Source organism: Camelus bactrianus, chromosome 1, assembly GCF_048773025.1.
Source record: "Camelus bactrianus isolate YW-2024 breed Bactrian camel chromosome 1, ASM4877302v1, whole genome shotgun sequence".
NCBI lineage: Eukaryota > Metazoa > Chordata > Mammalia > Artiodactyla > Camelidae > Camelus > Camelus bactrianus.
The window spans coordinates 33,964,260-33,982,268 of NC_133539.1; the positions used below are offsets into that span (position 1 = coordinate 33,964,260).

General features: G+C 36.5%; 1 long non-coding RNA gene across 1 annotated transcript in view; it reads right to left on the bottom strand.

The window, feature by feature from the left end:
* Positions 1 to 189: 189 nt before the first annotated feature.
* Positions 190 to 18,009, bottom strand: part of LOC123611705 (uncharacterized) — a 20,523-nt gene continuing 2,703 nt past the window's right edge. The window contains exons 2-3 of the long non-coding RNA XR_006718799.2: positions 15,606 to 15,683; positions 190 to 799 (exon numbers count right to left, since the gene is read on the bottom strand). This is a non-coding gene — a long non-coding RNA (uncharacterized LOC123611705). The remainder of the gene's footprint in view (positions 800 to 15,605; positions 15,684 to 18,009) is intronic.

Here is an 18,009-nt window from a genome sequence, read left to right on the forward strand (position 1 = left end):
CATATGGTACTTTGCTGTGGGGGACCGTACCTTGTATTATAGAATGTTTAGCAGCATCTCTAGATTCTACCCATTAGATTTCATTAGCACCCTCCACCCTACACACCATGGTTGTGACAACCAAAAATGTCTCCTGAGGGTCAAAATCACCCTCACTGAGAACTACCGCTCTAGGTGGAAGACATAATCTAAATTCGATTAAATTTATTAATGTTTAATTGTATTATGAACACTGGAAAAAGGAAGTATCACCAAACTCTCAGTTGCAAAATTCAATTTGTTTTTAGAAAATGATACACATACTAGCTGTGGCAAGACAGAGCAGGGCTTCATGTACATTTCCTATACACATTCTGGGACACTGAAATATTATTATGCATATACAGGAAACCCAAAGATCCAAATACCATGAACACCATGAACATTTATAAATACCATTGTCTTAGCTTTCTCTGGCTGCCATAACAAAATACCATAGAATAGAAATGTATTTCTTAAATAATAGAAATGTATTTGTCATAGTCCTGGAGGTTGGAAGTCTGACAGTAGCATGACCGGGTTTTGGTGAGAGAACTCTTTCTGGCTTGCAAGTGGCTGTCTTCACACTGTGTCCTCACGTGACCTCTTCTTTGTGTGTACAAGACGAGAAAGAGAGAGAGACCTTTCTGGTGTCTTGTCTTACAAGGGCACTGATCGCATCACAAGGACCCAATCCTCGTGTCCTCATCTAAACCCAGTTACCTTGCAAAAGCCTCTCCTCCAAATACTGTCACACTGGGGCGTATCTGTTTCTCTGTTCCTGGAAGATAAATGACTGTCAGTTACTTTTTAGAATGTCATACATGTTGAGTGTTCAAATTAGATAAGCATTATTGACACTTTAATTGGTATAGTTAAATTTGAATTATTCTGGGTTGAGAACTTGTCTTTTTGTGTTTTATTCATACACATATAAAATAAAGAGAAAAAGTAAGAAGGTGCAAATTCACTTACCCCCAAATTACCTAAGATCACAAAAACTACATGAAACAGTTTCTTACTATTTATTACAAAACGATTCTATACTGTTAGACATCTGAATGTGATTACTTTTGGACAAGGGGAAGATTTAGTGACTCTAAGGGGTCTGAAGGGACCCTCTGAGCAGACTCGGTGACTGAGAGTATTCTGGGGGGTCATTTCATAACCAAAGTTGGGTACACTTTATGATTCATCAAGTTGTACACCTAGGACTTACAAAGTTTTCTTTATATAATTTATACTGTAAGTCCAATGTTTAAAAGCTTGTTTGAACACATGGAATCTGAGTCACACATTTATTGCTTTTGTGGATTCAAAGATAAATAAGATCCTCAAAGTCTAAAGAAAGGTTCAGACCTGTAGATAGACTGTACAATGCAATGTTATAAATGACATATATGAGCAGAGTTGTTTGAGAACACGGACAGCGAGGTAATTAACAGTGCCTGGGAAAATCAGGAAAGAATTTGTGATAAGTAGTGCCTGAACTGGTTAGGAAGCATGTTAAGAGCCCATCTTGCTACATATGAGTTATTGTAGAGTAAGTTAGCTTTGAAGAAAATGTATACATTCAGGTTAACTGATGATGTATGGATTTCAGTTTTTAAGTTGTTTCTATACTTTTGATTAAGACAAAAAACATGAATCAGATGCAACTAAATAAAAAATCTCTTGCCTTATTACCCAGAACTTTATTTAAATAGGAAAGTACTGAATAGTGGGTAGGCATGGATATTTGTTTATGCTCCATCTTTGGTGGCTTTGTCATTGAAACAAACTTAAAAAAATGTAACAATTAAAGGCAAAGGGTGAGGAAACAATAGAAGAGATGAAATAATAAAACGTCACAAAAATGCTGATGGAGTACATTATGCAAATTGATGCTATGCAAATACTTAAGCATTGCCTTCATAGTAACAAGATGAAACTATGAACAAATTTCTTTGAAAATGATTGCCAACCATCACTGACTGACCATGAATACAAAAATTAACCCTTGAGGAAGAGTAATGGTTATGTTCTCATAGATCTAAGTTTTAACCTGGAAGGAAACACAGACTTCTAGAAGCAGAGTTAACAGCAGCAGCCACATTGTAACCAGAGTTTGCAATACAAGAGGTACAGGTCTCAGTCCTGTCTACTAGTAAAGGGGCTGCTCCAGAGAAGGGTGAGAAAAAAGATCGCTTTTCCTGAAATTAAAAGTTAGACACAGGAATCTGTGTGTTTTCATTGGAGCTGTATTGCAAATTATTTTTCACTGTCAAAGCCGCTTTTGAATGATATACTGGAAAAATTATTCAACCAGGAGTACAAATCAAATTATTTAAAAATCCTATTTACTTTACTAGGCACAATATTAAATTGGGTATTTCTCATTCTTCCTTCTTTAGCAAAGTTCTTTCAAGATGGAACACTTGAACTAGTTAACTCTCACGTGTGATCCTGAAAGGTTAAACTCTGAAATGCTGGCATTCTTACAATCACCTATCACTTCATATTTCTCAGTCTCTTGGTCTACACTGCATTTCTGCATTGACCTCCAACTAGAGATTCTCTAATTAATCTCACCCTGCTTAGCAACTCTGTGCTAATTTCACCCTAGTGGCATTTTCATCACTTTGATAAATTCTCTCCCTTTTTCATCTTTCTACTACACCTTCAGTAACCAGTCACTATCCACTTGGATCCACTTGGGTCAATACAGCCCACCTTCAATTCTCTATGATTACCAATGCCTCACACACTGACAATGAAGAATCACAGGACGATGTTTATTGACGTTCTGCACACAGTTATGGTTTCTAATTTGAACTGCACCACTAAGGTGCCTACTGTTACACTTCTTTTTCAGTTCCTTGAGAAATCTGTTGTAAATGTTTACTCTTCAAATCCCAGAACATATCCTACACTGTTAAAAGAGATCAGTATCAGTCAAAAACTCTGTAACTCCTCCATCATGCTCAGGTATCTATATATAATGCCACACATTCTTTTTTTCCCTTTTTGTCTATGAGTTCAGAATCTTCCTATTCTCAAAGAGTAAACTTTGACCCATGAATTGGAAATTTTATTCTCTTTTTTTCTCTGAGACCTCATTCCTCTAATTGTCCTCTTTCCCTTTTAGATTATTGAAACTCTGTTTTACTTACCTAATTAAAATAATTTGTCTTCTTCAATCTAAAAACAACTGCCTCCCACCCCAACCCCTTTCCCTCTGGGGAAAAAAAAAAAACTTGCCTCAATATTACTACCTCCTCCAGTGACTGAACTATCACCTTCCTTCCTTTTGTGATCAAACCTCTTGAAAGAACACTTTGTACTTACTTTTGTAAATGTCCTAAGTTCCTACTTACTCCTTGTCAATGGTATACAGAGTGGTATGAACCTGGCCTTAACCTTTATAGAAGGCTATGGAAAGCTGTATGGCCTTGGGCAAATTATATAACTTTTCTAAGTCTATAAAATTTTAATGCCTACTGTGACAATCTGTTAGAGGGATTACATGTCATAATGGCACCTAACACTTGTGCAATGCCTGCACTGTGTAAGTTCTCCATAAGTATCATCTATCATTATTCTTATTCTTTCATATTCTTATTCTTATTATTGCTACTACTGTTCTTCAACCCAGTATAATCCACTTCTGCCCATAACCTCATCCCCAATTATCCTCTAGAATTGCCCTTTCTAGAGTCACCAATGTCCTTCTAGTTGTCAAATTCAACGTACTATTTTAAATGCATTACCCTGTTTGAGTATTAATATTTGATACCTATAGATGCTCTTGTCACTTGAAATACCTTCTTTACTCGGTGTTTACAGTGTCTCTCTTAATTCTTCTCTCTGCTATTCCTTCATGGTCTCCTTTGTTGACTCCTTGTTCTCAGTGAGCTCTTAAATGCTGGGTTTCATCAACGTTCTGTCCTTGGTTACATTTTCTCCACTTTCTTGCATGTTCCTTAAGAAAGTTCCTTCGACAAGGCTAATGGCTCTAGCTCCACATCTTCTCTAAGCTCTGGGCTGTATTTCCAATTCTGTGCTGGAGAGCTTCCCATAGATGTCTCATAAACGTATCAAACATAGCGTATCTACAGTGGATTCATATGCATTCCCCCTAAATAATCTTCCTCCTACAAACTTTATCTTAATTGTCCCTATCTACCAGACTCCGATTCTAATTTTGGTCAACTCAACATCTCAACTGAAATATTCATTTTTTTATCCAGTAGCTTTATACTTCAGTTTATCTGCCACAAGATTACCTTTTCAAACATAAAGTTAGCACCACAGTATGAATGGACTTAATACTGCAGAGCTGTACACTTTAAAATGGTTAAAGTGATCAATTTTATGTTATGTATACTTGACCACAATAAAAAGAAATTTAAAAAGTAAATGCATCAAATGCTGGCAAAAATTCTTCAGTGATTCCAGTTACTATACTCTCATCATTGCAAACAAGATACTTCAAAATCTGGTTTTAATTTACCCCTCTAATTCTTCTGAGTCTGGTATTTCTGTCACTTGGATGTTCACACTATTTGTTGAACATTCTAGGACACTTCACCACTTTGCATATATTGTTCCCTCTGCTCAAAATATATTCCTTTCTTGGTCTAATAAACACTTAGTGATGATTTAATCCCTAATCTCTCTTCTGTTAAGTTTGCTCAGAATCTCCCAGGCAGAGCCAGTGACTTCTTCATAATTACTCCAATAATAGCATTTTCTGTACATACCTCTACTACAGTGTTTACCACCTATATTATAATTATTCATTTCTTCTCTCCCTCCCTATGAACACATTAATCACAAGACTATGCCTCATTAGTCTTTTTATCCTTAGTTTTTAGTAGAATTCCTAGAACAAAATTGTTACTTTTTATGGGTTGCACAAATGGATGGATGAGTGAGAGTATACAGGAAAAAAGTGACAAGTGACGTTGCAAAAATCCCTGTTATAGTACTTTATTTAATCTAAGATGCCATCGATTCTCAGAAGTATCTTTTTTTGTGCGTGATTGTGAAGGAAAAAAATCTGCCAATTAAACTATGACAAGCTTTCCTGAAACATAAATATTTTCATTTTATATTTGTTGAAAGAGCTCTTTTAGACTTTTTTAGATGTACAAGAATTTTTAAATATAATTTATGCATACATTTAAAGGAAAATATAAGCAGACTGTATTGCTTTGAGGAGGATACATAATTTTCTAAGTCTCAATTCAATTGATATGGAATTCCTAAATTAGGTTTACTTTCAGAGCCTACTCGTTTGAATCTTTTTGACTTACTCATCCATGAGCGTGTTTACACCCCAATAATCATCTACTGTCCCACTAAGTGCGTTTCTGATGCACAGTTATTTCTTACATCTTCACTATTTTCTTCAAAATATTCATCTAGACTCTTGACTCCCATTCAGCAGGTTTTGATATCTGACGCTACATTCATCTTACCAGCAGGTGTTAATAGATAGTATTCTTTCAGCAACAAGGGCTCATGCCCTTCTTTAAATGGTGCTTACATGGCTGGTTGAATGAAAATCATGAGGTTGCAATTGCAATTGTCCACTCACACTGGCAGCAATAACAACTAAGACATCATAGTTTTGGATAATTGTATTTTAAAACTGGTCCAATGCACATCCACTAACTAAAATCAAGAAGTAAAATATGGATACTCCTTAAGAAAGGTTCCTAAGTGTCTCTTCTAGAAAACATATATCCAGTCTAATAGCTCAGTAATTTTCCAACCATCTGTGTGTGTGTGCACGCACATGTGTGTATGCACCTATGTATGTGCGTGAAATGGTTTTGAGGAGATAGTCCTCAGAAGTATTTTTAGGTTAAAATTCAACATGGAGGAAACATTTGGCCGTTGGCAACAAGCACAGCTTGCTTCATGGTGATACATCGCCTTTCTTCATCCATGCTCATGATCTTCATCTTTTCGTGCTTTGGTCTTGATGGTCTGGTCTAGGGGCATGTCAAAGAGCTGCAGGATTCATCACCTTATCCTACTTGACTAAATCTATATGCAGTTTTCTTCAACTGAATCGCATGTTGCTGGAAGTGAAAGTACTCCTATTCAGTTAGTTGAAGTCTCTGACAAATGAATGTCAAGCACTTTAAGAATAATTCTGTGTTAACAATTGCATTGGTCACACCAACTTCTCATTGATTTGAAAGTTCATTCATTTATTCTGAGGTATACGGAAATTTCCCTTTCCTTCAGTTGCCTGGTCTGTGATTGCAATCGTTTTACAAACATCTCAGTAATAAATATATGCAGGTCTGATATTCTTGGATCTCATTAAAGCTTTTGGTTTTTCTTTGCTAGAAACTATAGAATTGCATTCATTCCTCGTCTGATGAATATTTGCTTCCTTAATATCAAATTCATGTCCTACTGCTCTGTTTCCATGCCTTTCTATGTACAAAATAACTTATTGTTTCAATTCTGAATCAGAGTAGTCATTTTGATGACATTTTCAGCAATGCACATAACTCAATTTAAGTGACAATATGATTAGGCATGATAGAGTTCCCATATGTGCTGGAAATAGCAATTACATGAAGACTTAGCTAGCACTGATTTTAAGTTGCCATCAATTATTAAAATGTTAGAAGAAAATCATGCCTTATAAACAACAAAACATTGATTCCTAGGGAATTCAGCATAGTGACCATTCTAAAACTTCTCTATTTTTTTCTCCACTCACGATTCCACCATTTACTTATTTTTTAATACAGGACTTCTTACATCACTTAGAGAATCAAGATGTTCAAATTAAGCTATTTATGTGCTCATCTGTCCACTTTTCCATAAAGTTCATCCAGACTCTTTCTTCTTTGCTTAAATCTCAGAGGCAAAGATACTCTTTTTCATTTTTAAAGATAAACTTCCTTTTGCTCTTTGCCTAGAAAAGATGTGTGACAAAAACGATGTGACTTAGATAAACACCACAGGTGACTGTGATGTAGGTAGTCTTCAGCTCTGTTTGACAGACAATGGTGCCGCCATCTTTCATCTTTGCCTCCACTAGGAGCTCTCCTGCTGTTATAAATACACTCGTGGGGTAATAGAAGTTTCCTGTTCCTTTTATGCACTTCCTTCCTTTAAGGTTGTCGATACTAACATAGAAGTGTTTACCTTTCAGATGTTAAACTCCAGAGAATCCAGACGCTCTCAATTACTCCCAGCAGAAAACAGGATGAAACCCCCAAACAACAGTATGATTTGCCCTGACTGCAAGGTGCACTATGACCTTGGTGTTTTGAGGCTGAGGAGAATGAGAAGAATAAAAAAAGAAGAGAAAAGCGATGAATGATTAAAAAAAAAAAAGTGAAGGTACTTCTGGGCACCCATTCAAGGCTGATAGGGCATGGACTACAGGAAATCCTATACAAAGCATGATGGCATTTCTCACCTTTTCCCATAAGCATGCTTGAGTCCACTGATTAAGAGTTTTCCCGGACCTACACATGCGCCCCACCAGATGTTGTGAGGTCTTATTTCAAGTATCTTGAAAACACTCTACTTCCTTTTATTTAACTCTCAGAATTTTGAAGTGTATTCTTCTTTCTACTCATTTTCTCACCATCATTTGCTCTTTATCTCAAAGTATTCTGACCTTCTGCCCCTACACTAATGAATCAAACTTCTGAAGGTCACCAATGACAATCACAAAATCAAATGGCCTTTTCCTCTGCCCTCTCTGCACCCACTGTACATGATTTTCACACTTTGACCACTCATCTTTGAGATTCTCTTTCCTTCTGACATTCCTAACACTAAACCAGGGATCCTCAACTTACTTACTTGTGTCATTTATTTCATTTTTATTGGATAAAACTCAAATTTCACAAAAGGAAGAAGCTAAGGGAAATTGGTAAAAAAAAAAAAAGTTATGTTGAGAGCAAAATCTTTCCAGAAAGTCATACAAAGAAAGGAATTGGAGACACACAACTTCCAACTCCACATTTCCAAACTGATTTTTTTCAGTGATAGGAATGTCCTTTCAAGCACGAAGAGAAGAAAGTCAGCATGTTATCTTTCTCCCATATACCAAAGGATGCTAACTTGCTTTTAATAACATTTAGCAATATACATTTAGTAAGAATGCTTTTAGAAGTCAACACCAGGGGTGGTTCCTTGGTTCACAATGATTTTTTTTTTTTACTTATCTGATAATAACCCACTAATAAGCAAAAATGGGTTCTTAATAGCCATATGTGTACTCTAACCTTTCTATTCTGAGTTCATCTGAATATCAAGGGATAAATATCTGACCTCAGTTGGACATATAGATTTGGTATCCTAGGAATTCAAAATTTAGAAGGGAGAAACACAGAGACTTGCTGGGTATTCTACCAGAGTCATGTTAATAAATATCAATACCTGTAGCAAAAGGTATTCCTTCAAGTCCTAACAGTTGCCCTAGCCCTGTTCTTCAAATAAAGTATACTGCTCAATTCTTCAACTAAAGGTGTTATTCAGTATTAAGTACTGCATAGACTTACAGTAAGAAGGTACCATTAGCTGAACCCTTATGAAAGAGATACCAAAACACTGCAGGGTTGGGCTGTGTTTTCCTCTTTTGCTGTCCCTCACAGACTTTGGAGTAAAATCCCAAGTTCCAAATCATGCACATTTTGTGGATAAAAATCAAGCCATACGAAAATTTTGGTAGGTAAACATTGTTAGACTATATTTTTGTTATCAGGTTCAATGAGATGCTCAGCGTTTTATTACAAAGTTCAACCCACTTGCTTTGTTATCTCTTAACCATTTGTTTTCCTTCTCAGCTGAGCTCTGAGAATGGTTGTTATGTTCAGAGTTACTTTTTAGTGCCTGTTCTTTACAACACACTTGTGAGTTAGCAAAATATGATTATTCATACTGTACAGATGGTAGGACTAAGGTATAATGCCATCTAAAATCTGACTAGCAGGGTCGGACCAGAATTTATGATTCCCCAAACCTCAGGAAGTGCAGTATTTCCTGGGATATCCCTGCCCTCTCTTTAATGTTTATGAACAAAAGGCTGCGGAAAACTGCAATCTTTAATCAAAATGCCAAATACTTTTTCATACAGAACAGATCTGGTTCTCTCACTGCAATCAGTGTTGTTTCTTAAAATACAGATAATGGTTATTAGTAGTACTCAGAGATAAGTTCTAGCTGATTTTGAAAAGCATTGTCTTTTGTGTTTTGCATGAGTTTAACTCCTTTCTCATTAGATTTCTTGTTTAGGGCATGTTTTTTGAAACAAGCAGTAATCTCTGGTGGGAAAAATGTGTTGTTAGAAATAACATTGAGCTAAGTATTTAACCCTATGCTCCAGGTCTGGGAAACTGCCAGCTTAGTCACCCAGGGTAAATGACATTCTGTAGCAAGAAATATATGAAAATTCAGATTTAACTTATTTTACTACTGGTAAAGAAAGGAAGGACATAGGGAAAAAATAATTCAGACTGATACATTTATGTTCTTATTTCTAAAGCAGCTATACATCAATATTAATAAAATGATTTTTCCCCTCTAAAAACTAGGTATAGGAAGAAAACATGTTGGCCTCGCGTATGCATTTTTCCCATTCCTTCTCTTCTGGGGCCAATTTTGGAGTAACTAGGTTAACTGAACACATAGAATAAGATTACAATTGACTTTCCATAATGTAGAAATCAAAATACGCCTTTGCTCTATTTATCATCTATATAGTATCCAAATTAAGATTTCTGAAAGGGTTTTCAAAGTTGAGTTTACCAGCCATGTCGTTCAGACGTTTCTTCTGTCGGTTAATGAAGCGCAGGGGCTCACCTAATTCATGTGACTCCCATTCGTCATTGCTGCCGCAGTGAAGCCCAAAATGAAATTCCATTCTTCATTCAGTTCCTGTAGCTCAACAGTAGTCAGGTAATCAAGCACAACTCCTGGGGTCTTGCATTTTCAGGTGAGGAAACTAAGGTCAAGTGACTTTCCCTGGGTCACACAGCAAGACACTGTAAGAACAGGGAAAAGATCCAGCAACCTTGGACTGCCTCAGACGTTACCAAGACCACCGATGCATACCACCTTCTCAGGTAATTGCCTTCTCTGATATCAAGTGGGTCACATTTTATTACCTCTTTTTTTTCCTCTTTGAATAGAATCTTTTTTCTTTCTTTCTTTCTTCTTTTTCTTCTTCTTTTAAACAGGCATTTAGAGATGCTATTGTCTGCTTAGTGTTTCTGGTAATTATCTTCAAGGAAACCAGAATACAAATTTAAAGCCCTCATTAACATGCTGATTAGAAATTTCTCTCAAAGACTCAAAAGGCTGGAAGAGACCCCCAGAGATCATCTGATCCAGCCCCCGACTTCAGGCGTGTTTCACCTAAACAGCTTCCAGCAGATGGAAGACTGTATTTATGACCCCCAAGGAGAGAGTCCCCAACCTCCCTGGGCAACACAACCCTGGGCTTAGATCTGCTTTACTACATAATGGGTTATGTGCAAATTGTAGAAGAAACTGCCCTCTCTTGTAATGTCAGATATTACTAAAATGACTAAGAGTAACCATAATTTATATTTGTATTCATGTAATTTATCTGACCAACATTTCTGACTCTATTTTAGAAAAGTCTTCCTTGTCATTAGGCATTCTTTTGACATAAACCTGTTGGAATTTATTTTTAAATTTTAAACCATATTCTGGAAGACACTGAATATTTGTCATTTTAATTGAAGTAAAATGTCTGCCCTTTTTATTTTTATGCTTTTTGCTTCTCCAGTGCTGAACGTGTCCCACAGAAATACTAGTATTTCTCTCAATCTCTATTTCATCATCTGAACCTGGATAACCTCAGCCTGGGTTTGAGGGAACTGTGAGACTTAAGAACTGTTTCTTGTGACTTAGATATTCAATAGGGTACATGCATACATCCTGACTTGTTCCAGGGAATTGTCTTCATCAATTTCTAATTTCTTTAGCAGATTGTGGGCAGGGCTTCAAAAAAATCGCAGCTCCATAATCCTAATCCTATTTCTGCATCATTCCTTTCTGGAACCGATCTCATCTCTGTCCATTTACGCTTCTGACGTAAAATAATTTTCCATCTTCATTCAAATCAGAATATATTTACAAAAATATTAATGAGTGTTCTGAATTTTCACACTGAATGGCAGAAATCATTTGCTGCAAGAAATTTCCTAGCTCAAATGCACCTAGGCGAATAAGAAGTTTACCCAAAGGGCTGGCCTCTCATATATACAAACCTGGCCTCAATGAGCTACATGAATTATACCCTGGGCCCTGATGGTGGTGGGAACATCTTGTCATTTCTTCATAAACCATAATGTCTAAGTATATCAACAATGCCTGCAGAGTTCTGAGACTGCCTTCCAGATCTTCTCTCTTCTTTATTCTCTGTCTCTTTATTAAGACAGGACAGGGCAAGCATTGGCTTGGAAGCTGGGTCATCGAGGGTTCCTCGTTATAGAACTCCTAGTGATAACAGTGAGTTTCAGCAATTCTTTGTTATGGGCCCTGATATCTATTTGTAAAACTAACAGCTTGTAACAGATGACTTGTAAGACCCTGTTAACCTCTGAAATTCTAGCATAGAAGAAATAAATGACTGAATAAATTATTAAGCATTCTGATCTAGTTTTACCTACTTTGTCTTTCTTGCAATAAAACTGAGTGGTATGACTTGAATATGCATTTTTGAAATGTATTTAAATTATAAGCTAAATGTTGATTGAATATCGTTGACTTAATACAACTAATGTTTATTGAAACCTTATCTGCCAGCAATGTGTGGAGGACAAAAGAAAAAGGCAGTCAGTTATTTAAACATTTAAATATGTTGATTGTCAACACTATGAATACAGCCTGAGTCCAAAATTAAATCTCAAATAAAATTTTGATTAAATACAAATGCACTATATCCATAAAGCAGAACAAAGTATTAAACCAAGTCTGTTTCAATGAAAAATTTCATGTCAGGATTTGTCCAAATGTCATGTGTTTTACTCCCTTTCCTAGGAACCTGCTAGAGCCGATGTGAGAACGCAGCAGGGGTACTCTTGCCAGGGGAAAGCTAGACACGTTAGCATTTCGAACACAGCTAACCATGATGCATGACAGTAGAGAAGAACAGTATATCTATGTCAGTAAGGTCAACAGTGCTTTTTAGAACCACTTGGGGGGTGTAAGATAGCATTAGGGAATCAATCTACAACTGGAATAGGGCCAATGAGTCATACTTTTAAACAAACTTAGTCTCACCTCTGGTAGACAGAATGCTGTCCCTCAAAGGTGTTCACGTCCTAATGCCTGGAACTTGTGAGTAAGTTGTGTTACATGGCAAAGGGAAATTAAGGTTACAGATGGAATTCAGATTGCTAACCACCTGACTCTAAAATCAGGAGATTATCCTGGAATATCTGAGTGGGTCCCCTGCAGTCACAAATGACCTTAAATGTGGAAGGAGGTTAGCAGAGTCAGAGTTGGAGACAGATTTGAAGATGTTACTCTGCAAGCTTTGAAGATGGAGGAAGGGGCAAGGAGTCAAAGAATTCAGGCAGCCTCTAGAAAACACACCCCTGATGAAACCTTGATTTCAGTCCAGTAAGACCCATTTCAGAATTCTGGCCTCCATGACTGTCAAATAATACATTTGAGTTGTTAGGCAGTAAGTTTGTGGTAGTCTGTTACAGCAGCAGTGGGAAACTCGTACAGCATCCTTCTGGTAAAAAACCAAGGGTAGACATCCGAGAGAGGTTAGGGGTAAACCACTTGAACAGCCTCCTTTATAAACCAATATCCTGCTCCCACTAATCTCAAAATTGTATTTGAGACGCTCCATATCTCCAAAGGCAGCAGCTGTTGTCATAAAAACTGTCCTCACCCATACGTCTGTTCTGACGTGACAAATCACCTTGCTACACTTAACTACAAATTTAACCCTCTTAATACAAGTTACTTTGCTTGTGGGGTTAGTTGTCATCATCTAGAATAGATTATTCTTAATTTGGCAGAAACTCTATCTTGATACCTCTTTACACCTCTTTATGCCATACATAGAATAGACCATCACTAAATACGATCGTTGACTGTGTTCTCACAAGGACCTCGTAAAAATTAGTCTCAGGTGGACACTAATCTCACAACTGGGTCTGTATGTGCATCAACAAGATTCCAACAAACTGAATGCTCAGGTCTGTTTAAGAATGATTATCTTAAAGTTATAATTTAAAAATAATATTAAATTTTTAATTTTTAAATTGTATGTTTTAGGCTGGTTTATAGCCTAAGTTATACTTCTGACAAATAAAAAAGAAACAAAAAGTGAAGATAAGCAATTCTCATATTAAACTATGAAAATATGATACAGCACTCCTTCAGAGTCTGAACATTATGTACATTCAGATATTACTTATGATTACTATTGTGTCTATCAGTAAGTTCAGGTTTATGCACTTTAGACATTCCTATATTTTCACTGCATCTAAAATATCGAAAATTATTTTCAAAATTATTTTAATTTTTCATCTACTCTTAGACATCTCTGAACTTCTGAGTCACTTCCCTGCATATAAAGAGAGACACATTTAAGAGGAGACCTTTTAAAAATGATGACACATTTCTAAATACAATAGATTAATTATAGCCCAACTATCTTAAAGATTTCCAAACAAATTTATGGTCACAAGTTCAATTAATCACATAATTTTTTTAGTGGCCCCAAATTGTACGACCATATAGTGTGACTTGTCATTTTAATTCTTGATGTACGTTTAATACTTTTACTAGACTTTTAACTTCTTTAAAACAAAACCCATCCCTAGTTCATTTTTAGACCCCTTAACTAGCATTGCATGTTTCATATTGCAGGTGCTCTTTAAATATTTGTTATGTGACTGAATAAAACAATGAAGAGAAGCCCATGTAAATGTAGCTTGAAATGGGTGTTACTATAAAAGGCCATCTTATTTGTGTAATAATAAGAAATAGAAAGTGTAATGCCACTGTTTTAGTAAATTATTCATACTTAGTAATTTACCAAGATCTAACATCCACAGCCTCTTTTAATTTCTACTCATTTGAAATAGAAAGTGAGATAGCTATTAAGGTTTATTTTATTGAAGAATCAAGTCCATCACTCCTATACTGAAGTTCATTTCTACCTTATATGGCAGTAGCTCTGTGCTCCAGAGTCCTTATTGGATTGAAGAGCAAATCTATACATACGCTGTGTTGTGCCAGGGGGCACAAATACTGTCTTGATTTACTCATGTGCAACTCCTATTAACACTGTGAGGAATTCAGCGCAAAGCTGAGTATATTTTTCAAGAAGGATCATGTTGTTACACATCCAAGTAACACACGAACTCTTTTTGACTATAAAACCAATGATGTGCAGCCCTACACACTTAGGGTCCTCATTTAGCTTTTCATTGACTAAATGTCCGACTGGTCTGACTCATTCTTTGTGGCAGATATTTTTAAAAGCAAGATTTGACAAACAGAAAAATGAGGCAAATTTCTGGAACTATGAAAGCATGGAGACAGAAGTCATAGGGAAAATTCCAAATTGTCATGCTGTAACATGGCGAACATGCTAAAACATGGGCAATGTTGCGTACATTATTTAGCTTGAAAGGGACAGAAATTACCCACATGTTTGAGATAATCTCCTTTGAGTGTTGTCCTTTGTTTTGTCGGGTAGAAGCAGCACTGCCTATTCTGCTCTGAATTTGGAGATGTTAAGAGAGGGGGATCCATGTACAGACGCTGAGCCCTGACGAGAGCTGGGAACCAGGAAGGGATGGTACAACGGGAGATCCTTCTCCAGCTTACCTTTGCCTGAAATCAAACCTCGTATTCCTCTGTGAGTGCATGTGGACCTTACACAGTCCACACTCTTTGCTGTCCTGCCCCCTGAGCACACACAACCTCCCCAGTCATAGCCACGTGGTAATTGACCAACAGAGCCGACATCATCGACCAGGAAGTACGAACACACCAAAGGAGTCTTTCCTCACATCCTCTGACTCAACACCTTATTAGCTGTATGACTTTGAAAAGCCATTTCATTTCTCTCTTAACTGTTTACTTCAAGAAATGAGACTTTTCAGACTTTGCCAATGACTCTGTCCTAAGTTTCTACGTCTCTAAAAACAATTCAGTGCTATATAAGTTGACATGTTATTCACAACTTTGCTTATAAATAGTCAATTTTGTCCTGTAACATTATTAAATATAAGGCAGAATATAGTTTGTAATTAATGAAATAGCAAAACAGTTTTATAGTCTGTACAAATTTGAACCTAAATGAAACAGGAAGCAAAAAAGGGGATATCCACATTACTCTTTAGATTATTTATTGACTTGGAACCAGGCTCTCTAGATATATGCTGTTTATGGGGATGGATAATGTTGGCTGCTTTCAGATATATGAAGACTTGAAACTAAGTGTGTTAAGTCAATAGAAATGTACTAATTATATATCATGTCATTTTGGCATTGAAACATTGAAACATAGGTAATAAAAGATGCTACTGCATTATTAAGTTTTGATGAAATATACTTACATTCCAGTAGGAAATGATTGAAGTGTGTGACAAGAAATTCTCTATTCTCTCTGAACCCAAGGAGCTTAGGATCAGCTGCTGAGGAGAAGAGACCAACACAAACAAGTCTGTAATGAATCCTCCCAATATAATAAATACCAATGTTAGGCACATATTTCTTAAACAAGTCAATTCTACAAATACAATGGAGTCAAGAACAAGAAAAACAGTTTTTTTTTTTTTAATTAAGGAGAAAGAAAAGGGCTAACTGGGGAGTAGGGTAGGGTGGAGTGTCTGTTAGGGTGAAGGTAACCAGGATCAGAATTGGAAAACATAAATTGAATATTTATATTTTCTCTATTACAGATGACTGAAATTCAAAGTGAAGAGATTGCTCTTGATAAAACACAAAAAGATGAGAGAGCTGGGAACAATACTGTGCATTGCTTGGTATGTGTTGGTGCTACTCTGGATGTTTACATGTATTAGTTCATTTAATTCTTTCAACAGCCACATGAAGGTAGTACTGATATTATCTCTATTGTACATGTGATGAAATGAACATGGAGAGGTGCAATGACTTGCCCCAGGTCTGACAGCTAGAAAGTGGCTGAGTCGGCACAGACCTGGGCAGTCTATGTCCAAAGCCAGCACTCTCAATCATGATGTTGTATGCTCTCAAGGGCCAAAAGAGTAGAAGAGGGTGTCTATTTAAATGATAGCTAAGACACCAAAAGACTGAAAAATGGCAAATACTCTGGATTTCAAAGAGGACACTATGTTAAAAAATATTCCAGAAAATTCTTTTAAATAGATTATTAAATTATGTTTTATTAATACTCAGAAAAGAAACTGTTAATCATGTGGAGGGAATATTGTTTCCTCTGGAATGAATGACACCAAACTCAACTCATCTCTTCTATCTTTATAGGTTGCTGGAACAGATAAAGTGTGATATAACATAGGCATACCTTGATCTCAGCAGAAAATTCTTTCTGCTTTATCAAAAATTACAAAAATCTTCAAAATGGTCCTAAAAAATGAAAGTTAAATAAAATCTTGATGACTTTGTATGAATGGATTCATAGACAGCTACCATGGCTCAAAAGTACTTACAAGCGAATCAATATAAAGAAGAATGGATGTCTCTAGTGATGCATGAAAACTTTTGTATTTGGGTTAAAATTATCCATAGTCAAGTATAGGATGGGGAGAACTGAGTAGGAATTTATATTTTAAAAAAAATACTAAAAGTTTTAATTGGCTAAAAGTTTGATACAATTCAAAGGACATGATAGTCAAAAAATTGTAACACAATCGAAGAGAGTACTATCAGAAATTCCGTGTACAGAACAAGGGAGGTAATAGATGGCATCATTCCAAGATCGCATGTAAACAATTATGTTCCACGTGAGGTGAGCGACACACAATGAAGGGAAATAAGCAGGAGGGAAACCCGGATGGTAAAAATTTGGATATTTAATAAATGAATAACAGAAGTTCAGTCTGTAGAACAGATATGTGCGTGTGCGCACATGCACGTGCATGAGTTCACACATGTATGTGGGGTCCAGACGTGAGTATTGAGATCATGTTGCTCTCTTTCTGAGAAACAGAATAGCATGCTCTGATTCACATTTTAATGGGACCACTCTGTCTGCTCTATTGAGACAAGAGAGGAGTGAGGGAAGGATGGAAGCAGGGAAGTAATACAGGTGGTAATGATCCAGAAGATGAAAGTTTCATGGATTGGGATGATTCTGAACTGTGAAATGCTCTATCTTTTTGGCTTTACCCTATCTTTAAGGGTGAAGCCAGTAAGATTTGATGACACTATCTGTAAGGAATGAAACACCATATACCAAGACATCATTTTAGTCATAATAAACTTCCCAGATTTAAAGGAAACTTAGAAACCTTCTTATCAAGACTGATTCTTTAAAGGAATTCTTTCTACAACAATCTACTCCTGCTTGACTACTTCTGTGACAAGGAACTCACTGTGTCACATACCATTCATCACATTTTAGAAAAGCTCTGCTTTTAAAAGCTCTTTTACTTATAGGAGCCTAAGCCTGTTTCTCTTTGATGAGCAAGAGTGATAGTGTGAAAATAGGTATCTGGTCTTTATCCTCAGCACGAAGCTCTTAAAGCCCTAGGGAATTCAAGTGATAAGAGCAATAAAGGTGTGTGTATTCATAACAAGCTCACAAGTGGGTATTAATGAGGTGACTTTTTGGAAAGCATCTAAGAACAGGCGCTGGTCACCAAGGGAACCAACATTAGAGGGTTGGAACTTACAGTCTCCTTCCTCCAAAATCTGGAGAGGGGAGAGGAGCTGAAGACTGAGTTCATTCACCACTGGTCAGTGATTTAATCAACCATGCCTATGTAAGGAAGCTTCCATAAAACCCCAAAAGGTTGG